Below are 10,113 nucleotides of genomic sequence, written 5' to 3'. Positions count from 1 at the left end.
GTTTTTCACCATGTCAGATGTTAGTTCTGGAAGACTTCTCATCCTGGTTACGTGAACCGACCAAAGTTCCCTTTCTCACAGTAATTCAAGTGATTCTGTCCTCCACCTTCCTGCATATGTTAATTTATGACCTCCTGTCTTTAATGATAAGACCCCAGAGGTCTGAGCAGAAATTCTCTTGCAGATCCTCTATTCTCCTTTGTACTTTAAATGCTTAACCCAGCAATAGTTCTTAGGGTTTTAAATCACTAACACAAACCTGTTCACGATTAAGAAATTCGTTCTAAAAGGTTTAAACTGTGTTAAACACTAAAAATAGTCATTTTTCCTCAACACTGCGTTGGTAGCCAAGTTGCAAGCTCAACAAACACTTTTTACAAAACGCCTGGCATCCAGAGGAGCTGCAGTCAAGGTAAGTTTTGCCATATCCCACAAGATTGCTAGGAAGAACAAACCTTTTTGTGACGGAGAGTTTATTAAGGAGTGCTTGGTGGACTCTTCAGCGCAAATATGTCCTGAGAAAAAAGAAGCTTTTGAGAACAACTCCATCTCCCGCCGCACCGTAACGAGAAGGTTTGAGGACATCGTGACGAAGCTGGTGCTGCAAATGAAAGACAGTGTGAATAATTTTGAGTATTTTTCCCTGGCTGTGGATGAGAGCTGTGACATACGGGACACTGCTCAGCTGTGTGGGATCAATGCAGAATTCAGCATCATTGAGGAGCTGGCAAGCATGCGGTCAATGAAAAGGACAACAGGGAGTGAGCTCTTAGCAGAGGTAAATGCGTGTTTGGAAAGCTTGGGTCTGAACTGGGACAAACTAGTGGGCGTGACAACAGATAGGTGTCCAAATCTCACAGGAAAAAAAGTTGGTTTATTAAAGAGAATCCAGGACAAAGTGGCAAAAAAGAACCCTGAGCAGAAATTAACTTCTTTTCATTGTATTATACATCAAGAAGTGTTGTATAAGTCGGTGTTAAAAATAAATCATGTGGTTGATGTCATAACTAAAACAGTTAACTTTGTCACAGCAAGAGCACTGAACCATAGACGGTTTGTTTCACTTTTAGAGGAAACCGAGACTGACCACCAGGACCTAACCCTAACAGACAGCAGTCAGGTGGCTCAGTCTGGGAAAAGTGCTGAAAAGCTTCTGGGACCTGAGAGAGGAGATTCAGGAGTTCTCTATGAGGAAGTGACTCACCATCCCTCGGCTTTCAGACACTGGCTGGCAGATCTTGGTTTTATAGTTGATTGACTGCTCAGATGAATGAACTAAATGTCACACTGCAAAGAAAGGGTCATTTTGTGTACAGTGCAGTCAAGGCCTTCAGTAGGAAGGTGCAGCTTCTGTCAAGTGAACATGATGGAATAAGGTTCTTTTGTCCAAACAATTTCATTAGAGTTTTATTTTGATTCAAGTGAAGAAAATTTTGGTTCATCCACAATCAATCTGTTAAAGACTGTGGGCAATTGTCTTTATTGGGAATTTCTATAGGGCCATGTAAAAGGCCAAAAAGGGAGACATTTTTTGAAAATGGTTGAATAAAAAAGTGTAAGCAAGCGTGGTGCAGTGAGGGGTCTTTTTTCTTGTGTGTACACTGGAAGCACACTTACATGCTTACCCAAAAGAGTAGTTCATACAGCTTCACATGTTGGAGGTAGAGGAGACTGACTCCCCGTTCTGCTCAGAGGGGTGGAGAAAACCTCAAAGGGAGGTTGAAGAGTTCATTTTTCAATTTACTAAAAAGAGTGGGAAGAGAAAATGTTGGCTTTGAAGAATAAAGTAATGCGAAGCTTGCTAGGAGCTGGATCTCCTGCGTGATTTGCATTAAAAGCTGCACATCAAAAGTCAGGGATGACCTCTTTAAATATTTAAATGCAGTTTGTAACAAGCAGCACCACAACCTCTATCAAAGGCTGATGGATTCAGGCAGAAAATGGGAGATTCCTTCCACTTGTCAACCATGTGTTCTCCAGCCTGCAGCTATGACAGCCATCCCTCCATCTTCCCCCAGGAGAATAGCTTCCTGACAAGTAGCTGAGGTAGTGTTGAAGAAGATGTTTCCCCATACAGAAGGAGCTCTACAGTCCACAGCATATTGGGGTGGGAAAAAGGAAAAGGAGGGGCTGGGGAGGAACTGCTGTCATGGCACTTCTGCCAGACAACAGGAAAAGCAGCTGACTTGTTTGTGGCCCACACTGCACATGCTTTCTTTACAGCTGCAAGCATGTCAACATATTTACAGCATAATTCAGGAGAATGACTGACACTGTTAGATCGTTGCATGAAGCATGAAAAGCAGATCTGTAAAAGTGAATAGTTACTGTTCTCTCAAACATGCTCAGAATGGAGAAAATAAATCAAATTCAAAATGAATTCTGCTGCGTTTCTGGGCAAACATGATCTGCTTTATATATCGAATGTGATGGGATTGCCTATTCATCTTGCAGTGTTTTAGGTTGAGCTGTAACATCACATGTACAAATATCAGGTGCGGAGTAAAATCAGACTGAAACTCCAGCTAATGAACATATATTTAGAGAAATAGACCTTCTTTGAATGAATGTTAATACAGCCTAAATGCCCATTAGCTCATTAATCACACTGATTAATCTCTGCAATTAACTTGAAATTGAGCTATGTTCTTTTAAAATGCTGACTCATCATCACCAATGCTGGAATGTTAACAGTATTTTGATTTTTTTTAACGTCTTTTTAATTGGTTCTAATAATTATTTTCAGGTGTTATCTGGCAATCATTTCAGTACGCAGCCTTCCAGGGACATGGGGAAAATGTTTTCTTTTGTGTTCCCTCACAATAATCTACTGGTCAGTTCATGCGACATAATTGAATACTGTAAACCTTTCTTATGGTGTCCGCTGTACTTATGCTTTAATACAAGGTTATGTAAGGTTTTTCCATGAATGTTAATATATCCTTGTGAAATATCTGACGTTTTATATATTTTTCTTTAATATAGAAAGGCACAACAAAACTATGATATAAATGATATAAACAGAAACTTTCCATAAGTAGGAAAGAAATAAAAAATACATAAAAAAATCTATTTGGACTATTTCTGAGTTATTATCGTGGGGTAATAAGTCATCTGACAGTTTTGATTGTGTCTCTGTTGTGTCTGAATAGTTTAAAGGGCCGTTTCCATGTGCAGATCCACCTCAACCTTAACAGTTAAATAGAGTTTCAATCAGTTTTTGCACCAAAGAGTTAATAATAATAAACACGTTTTCACTGAGGCTCTGTAAGAGCCATATGAATGAAATAAGTAATTATGGATATGACAGGAGCAGCGGCTTTGACACCTGCTGGTGGGCGTGTTGATGTGACTGTCATTAAGTGTGAATGGGAAGGTTACTGGCGCGGTGGCTTTGTGTGGTCAGTCCTCGCAAAGTTTGGAGCATGACAATCAAAATGGAATAAATCGATAATTGTAACAGAACAAAGAGGTTTGGAATTGATTGATACACTTACAGATGAGATTCCCTGAGTTAACCCAGTGCTGCCCTCTACCACCATTAGTTTGCAGTGTTTTATAATAATAAAAAGTGTTTATTATTAACTCTTTGGTGCAAAAAAATGATTGAAAGTCTATTTATTCACTGCATGTTTGTGTCTGTGGGTTGAGATGGATCTGCACATGGAAACGGCCCTTTAAACCATTTAGACTTCCAGCACAACAGAGACACAATCAAAACTGTCAGATGATAGATGACTTATTACCCCACGGTAATAACTCAGAAAAAGTCCAAATAGTAGCGCTCCATAAGTGGAAGTGATTTAAAACAATTTTTTCAGTAATGATTTTTATGTGATTATATCAACAAAAACATACAAATTCATTATAAAATTGTGATTTTTTTTTTACAATAATATATATTTGATAATGTAAGTAGAAATCTTTATTATATGGACTGGACAAAAGAAAGATTAAAAAATAAATTGCTCTTGGGTGCCCCGGGTGGCTGCGGTCGGTACCGCACTGTACAGTAATATGAGCCGCGATGAGAGGAGCATCCAAACCTCCAGACTCCGGTGGAAGATAAGTTAGCAAAGCAATGTCGCCAAAAAGGAGAGAGAATAGAATAAAGACAAGATTAAACATATATTTTACTTTGTAATGTAATGTTTATCAGAAAGATTTGTGGAGCCACTAATAGAAACCTAGCTTAATAGCGACCTTGAATGGTCCAGTTCAACAGCCAAACATTTATGGTACAATGTTTGTATTTGTGTGAAACTGAGTTTTCACTTTAAATGAGTTGATTCTCATGGCTGACTGCATATTTCTGATGGGTTTTGGCTTCAAAACGGCATAACAACATTTGATAATTAAAACTTCTCAATGTTTTACATTGTCTGGCAAAATGTTTTTACATCAGGCTACAGGGGTACTGCATTAATATATAAATGAGCTACACTAAGCTCATTGATATATGAACTTAGAGCCTATATATATACTGCTCAAAAAATAAAGGGAACACTTAAGTGTTATAGTGTTCCCTTTATTTTTTTGAGCAGTATATATATAGGCTATATATATATATATATATATATATATATATATACACACACACACACACACACACACATTAGTCTGCTTAGTTTGCTGAGCATTATAATAGCATTATAATTTATTTGTCTAAAACAAACATTATGTTTTACATCAATTTATAAGTTATGTGAAACTTCATCCTCAGGTGAGAAAGACTCTCCTGGTATAAATATATTTGTAACTATTACACCTAACAGAAATTCATTTTATCAAACAATGTCATGAATATGTGTGTAGGGCTGCACCGATTTCAGTTTTCTGACTGATCGCCGATTACTGATCTTAAAAAAACCCTTGCCCGTCAATTTTGATTTTTGTCGATACCAATTTTTTTCTTTGTCTGAAAAGTCGCTAAATGTAGCAAGAAAGTCGCCGAATTGGCAGCAGTGCAGTGAATATTGTTAACTGCAAACATGCAGACCTGACCTGGTGGGTCGGTCAGTCAGTCAAACCTCTCGGCTGATCGCTGACTAGGATCAACACATTTAGGGTAATCCATCATTCTCTGATGAGATGTTCACTCAGGCTAAGTTAACATAAACTTAAATTAACTTACATTCTACATTTTAAAATCTAATATTGCAAAGGATAAAAGAGAATTGGTTTTACTATGTTTACATGTGTTTGAATAAGAAAATGATTTATAAATTCTTAAAATATTGGGTAATAAGTGGCTAAAATATCTCTTTTCCCAAGAGAGAAAATATATTTATATAAAAAACACAGAAAGACAAACCCTAATCGACTCCTATTTGCTTCTTTCCTTTTCCTCTGTCTGAGCTTCGCTGCAGTGCGTCTGACCTCTGACCTCAACTCAAACTTGTCCTCCCATGGACCAGATGATGTCCTTCCCTCCCCACCAGCCAATGAAAGTGATCAAGAATATCCAGAAGATCAGGAAGACAAAGATCTGCATCACCTCCAGACCACTGCTGGGTCTCCTGCTGGACATTCAGACGGAAACTACGTCCAGTTCTCAACAGAACTCACAGGACTTCTGTTGAGAACTGAAGAGATTCAACAATGGAAATCTTTCACCACCTGCAGTGCTGAGTTAAGTGCCTCTTATATGACACTCATCATGGCTAAGAGTGAGACTGGCAGCAGCTGTTTGCACCAGTATCACAACTCCAAGAATCTGCATTGCCTGCACACGTTTCCACCAGCGTGGAGAAGGAAAGATGAACATGCTTCAGAGACAACGATGCCACACTGAACTATGTGACGCTTGTTGCATCTGTGACAACATGGACATTGGCTGAAGGATGGTCTGGACAACCCAAAATCCAACATAGCCCATTAAACTTTAAACTCACCTGGTCCAAAATTATAAATATGTTAACATAATAAACAAGGCTTTAACTTGTAGCTGGTATATAAGAGAAAAATAGTTACATTCAATTTGAAATGTACATTAATGGAAAAATTCAAGTGAAGCAGTTAGAAATAATCTAAAGGGAACTGAAGAACCTAACAACAATTCACAACAAATGTTGTCTTGAAGGCACTTCACAAAAAATAATTTTAACTCAATTATTCATGCAATGCAATTGATCCTAGTTATCAATCAGTGCATTAAGCTTAATCCAATATTCAAATTAAGCTTAATGCTTACTCTGAATATTTTCTGTCAAAGGAAATCAAGCATATTGTTCTGAATCACTGACTTGCAGTATTCCCTCCTCCAGGGCCAGCAGGGGGTGACAGTAGACAATCGTTTGCATCATATTCAGAAAGGCTTTGTGCAACTGGGAAAATGAAAGTAGTTTGAATCTCCCTCCACCACCAACCACGGGGGTTAAGGTACACCATGAACATGTCACCAGGGAGGCACAGGAAGAGCACAAACACTGAACTGCAGAGAAAAAAAGAAAGGAACAGTAAGATTCTTTTAGACTTTTAGCTTGAATAAAGGTTTCGCTGTCCAAGGTTCAGCAGTTATTTTTGAGCATTTTATCTTTTGTGTTTATTTCATTCAAAATATGAAGGTTCATCTGAGTTCATCTGAGGACTAAAGTGATATGTGTGTGTTTTGTTGCTTTGATTACCTAACGGTGGCTAAACTCCAGCTGGAATGGAGGCTTAGGATGAACAGCTAAGTCAGTAGCAGGTAGGTGAACTATTGCAGAGGAAGGCAAGATGATTTGGTAAATTATATGGTGGGAGAGTAAAACAGTGCATTGCTTGAAGATCACTTTAAAACTCCAATCTATACCTTGAGGTGAGTTTCAGATGAGTTGTTCTGAAACACAAGGAGACAACACGTAAATACTCTGAAATCTTTACGAGGAGGAACAAGATTAAAATAGAACAACCCTGCGATTGGCTTGAAGCCCCACTGGTCCTCCTTGATGAGCAAATGATTTGCAGCTGGCAGTCAAGACCACCTAACCTGAGACCAAAACCAGAGTGTATCGAGACCGAAACAAGACCAAGAATTTTAGGGTCTGAGACCAAGTCAAGACCAAGACCAGCGGCCCACGCTACATGACACAATAATAAAATATGATCAAAATTGCTTCTCAAATTGATCTGGAAGATCCATAGAAGGTTCTGGGTTCGATTCCCGGCCCTGGTCTTTCTGCATGGAGTCTGCATGTTCTCCCTGTGCATGGTGGGTTTTCTCCAGGTACTCCGGTTTCCTCCCACAGTCCAAAAACATGACTGTCAGGTTAATTGGTCTGTCTAAATTGTCGCTAGGTGTGAATGTGTGTGTGCATGGTTGTGTGTCCTGTGTGTCTCTGTGTTGCCCTGCGACAGACTGGTGACCTGTCCAGGGTGACCCCGCCTCTCGTCCGGTACGCTAGCTGGAGAGGCACCAGCAACCCCACTGAGGGACAAGGGTGTAAAGAAAATGGATGGATGGGACTTTTTATTTACAGTACTTGGTTAAACTGTGATCTTGAAACCGGAACACCAGAGAGAGATATATAGACACCCTTCTGTTTAATCGGAGTTTGATGGATTAATTGATATTAATTTATATCAAACGCCCCCACATCCGGTAACCTAATACCCCCTCCCCCCAAACATATGTCATATATATCATATAATGGGAACTTTGTGACCTCCTGACCTCCCCGGCACCCTTCTTTCAAATTTTAATCGGAGTTTGATGTGAACAAATAAATATAAATGAATAAATAAATATACTATATTCTAAATCATGTTGAATTAGATTAGGAATATTGTAACAAATGGTTTTAAACAGATTATATTCATGATACAGTGCTGGAATTAATTGTCTCTAACTCTTGTCCCATAAGAGACAGAGGTTGACAGAGGAAGCAGAGAGGAGGGGGGCGAGTCTTGCTGTGTGTGTGTGTATCCGATCTCTGAGCCATCATACGGCTTGCTGTGTGCGTGTGTGTGTGTGTGCGTGTGGGTGTGTGTGCGTGTGTATCTGATCTCTGAGCCAGCATACGATGAAACCTACCTCGTAGTATTTCACAGAATGATCCTATAGCTAGGTAAGAGAGGGTGACCTCTGACCCCACAGCCGGTGATGCCCACCTCAGGATACATTAGGCAATCCTTCTGAAGGAAAATTAGCAGATTCATGCCACATGGTCCTCTTTAAAAGGAATGTATCATATGTCTCAACCAACATACGATGAAAACCTACCTCGTACTCTTCCGCAGAATGATATATCCTATAACTAGGNAATGTATCATATGTCTCAACCAACATACGATGAAAACCTACCTCGTACTCTTCCGCAGAATGATATATCCTATAACTAGGTAAGAGAGGCTGACCTCTGACACTTCAGCTGGCATTGCCTGCCTCAGGCAATCCTTCTGAAGGAAAAATTAGCAGTTTCACTGCCGTACGGTCCTATAAAAGGATGCATCATCTCGGCAAGACCACAACAACACAGATCTTCTCTCATCTGCTCTGCGGTACAACAGGAGTTGTAAGCTTTTACATTTTGCTTTATCTTTAAACCAGCATTATTCTGAAATATGTCCGGTTTTTCGTGCAAGCAGGTTAATTCTGATGGGTCTACAACTTTTGGGTCTCAAGACCTCTACAAGTTTTTTGACCGTAAGTAAAGAAAAAATACTAATAATCTTTCTCAGTTTATATAAATGTATAAATACATAAATATACGTATTTGTGTTTAATAACAATGTCTGTTTGTTTAGGTGCATTCTCTCAGGATGCAGAATCAGATGTTATAATCGGTAAGTCTTTTTTTTGTCATATCTTTTCTCTGTAACCCTAATTCTAAAATAATTTAGTCCTATAAAAATGAAAATCTTAAATATATACCTATTATTCCTCCAGATCTTACTAAAAATCAGAAGACACACCAGTCCCAAACAGAACCAGAGTTCTTCCACGGTAATTTTAGTACCTTTTTTACACTTATGTAATCAGAGTTCTAAAACTAAAAAAATATATATTAATTAACATTTACTATGTTTCTATTTTCTTATAGATAACCAGGAAAACTACAGGAGGAATCGTTTATCGCTGACTAAAAAAAGAAGACCTGTCTCTAAAGCTATATGTTCTTCACAACTGATGAATGCAAATGGTTTCAGAACAGTTCCTGATCAAAAATCAACCAACATACATACGAGAGATCAGAGTAAGTTTTTTTAAATAGTGTATTTGAACTAATCAGGAAACTGGTTTTCTATCAACGTATTTATTTTATCATCCATAGCTTTAACTTCTAATGAAGATTCAGTAATTTACATCTCATCTGGCTCGGAAGACAGCTTTGTGCCGCAAGAAGTATCCGACTTACCTCCTAGGCAGAGAGTTGACGCTGTTGGCATCACGGCTCCTCCCTCGCCACGTAGAGAAACTACAGCGGACCCGGAACCAGAACAAGAACCAGGACCAGAAGCAGAGTCAGAACCAGAACCAAAGAGGCCTTCTGATTCTCCTCACACTGGTAAGTTTTATTGTTTTAAATTATTATTTATTAGCATACATACTAAACTTTAAACTTTACTCAAATGAATGAAATGTATATGCTATGTTTAAACAACGAGACACACAGACTGACAGAGGAAGCAGAGAGGAGGGGGCCTTGCAGAGTTGTTCTTTGTGTGTGTGTGTGTGTGTGTGTGTGCGTGTGCGTGTGTGTGTGAAAGCTCAACAGACCACAGTGTAAATTGAAATTTATAATAAAAGCTTTTACTAAAGTTTACTTGAATGAATGAAATATATATAGTATATTTAAAGTGTTGTAATTAAATGTCATTAATTTCTTATTCTATATGAGACAGAGGCTGAGAGAGGAAGCAGAGAGGAGGGGGCCTTGCAGAGTCGTTCTGTGTGTGTGGAATCTCAACAGACCACAGTGTAAACTGAAATTTATAAAAGCTTTTACTAAACTTTACTTGAATGAATGAAATATATATACAGTATATTTAAAGTGTTGTAATTAAATGCCTTTAATTCCTTGTTCCATNATAAAAGCTTTTACTAAACTTTACTTGAATGAATGAAATATATATACAGTATATTTAAAGTGTTGTAATTAAATGCCTTTAATTCCTTGTTCCATAAGAGAC

General features: G+C 38.5%; 1 long non-coding RNA gene across 1 annotated transcript; it reads left to right on the top strand.

Annotated features, from left to right (window-relative positions):
* Nucleotides 1-8,731: 8,731 nt before the first annotated feature.
* LOC108165766 (uncharacterized) lies at nucleotides 8,732-9,482 on the top strand. Its single transcript, XR_001776091.1, has 4 exons — nucleotides 8,732-8,766; nucleotides 8,870-8,926; nucleotides 9,024-9,176; nucleotides 9,255-9,482. It is a non-coding gene; the product is annotated as an uncharacterized LOC108165766 (long non-coding RNA).
* The last annotated feature ends 631 nt before the right edge of the window (nucleotides 9,483-10,113 follow it).

This window comes from Poecilia reticulata, linkage group LG21 (assembly GCF_000633615.1).
Source record: "Poecilia reticulata strain Guanapo linkage group LG21, Guppy_female_1.0+MT, whole genome shotgun sequence".
Classification (NCBI taxonomy): Eukaryota; Metazoa; Chordata; class Actinopteri; order Cyprinodontiformes; family Poeciliidae; genus Poecilia; species Poecilia reticulata.
This window is presented reverse-complemented; position numbering and strand designations above follow the sequence as displayed.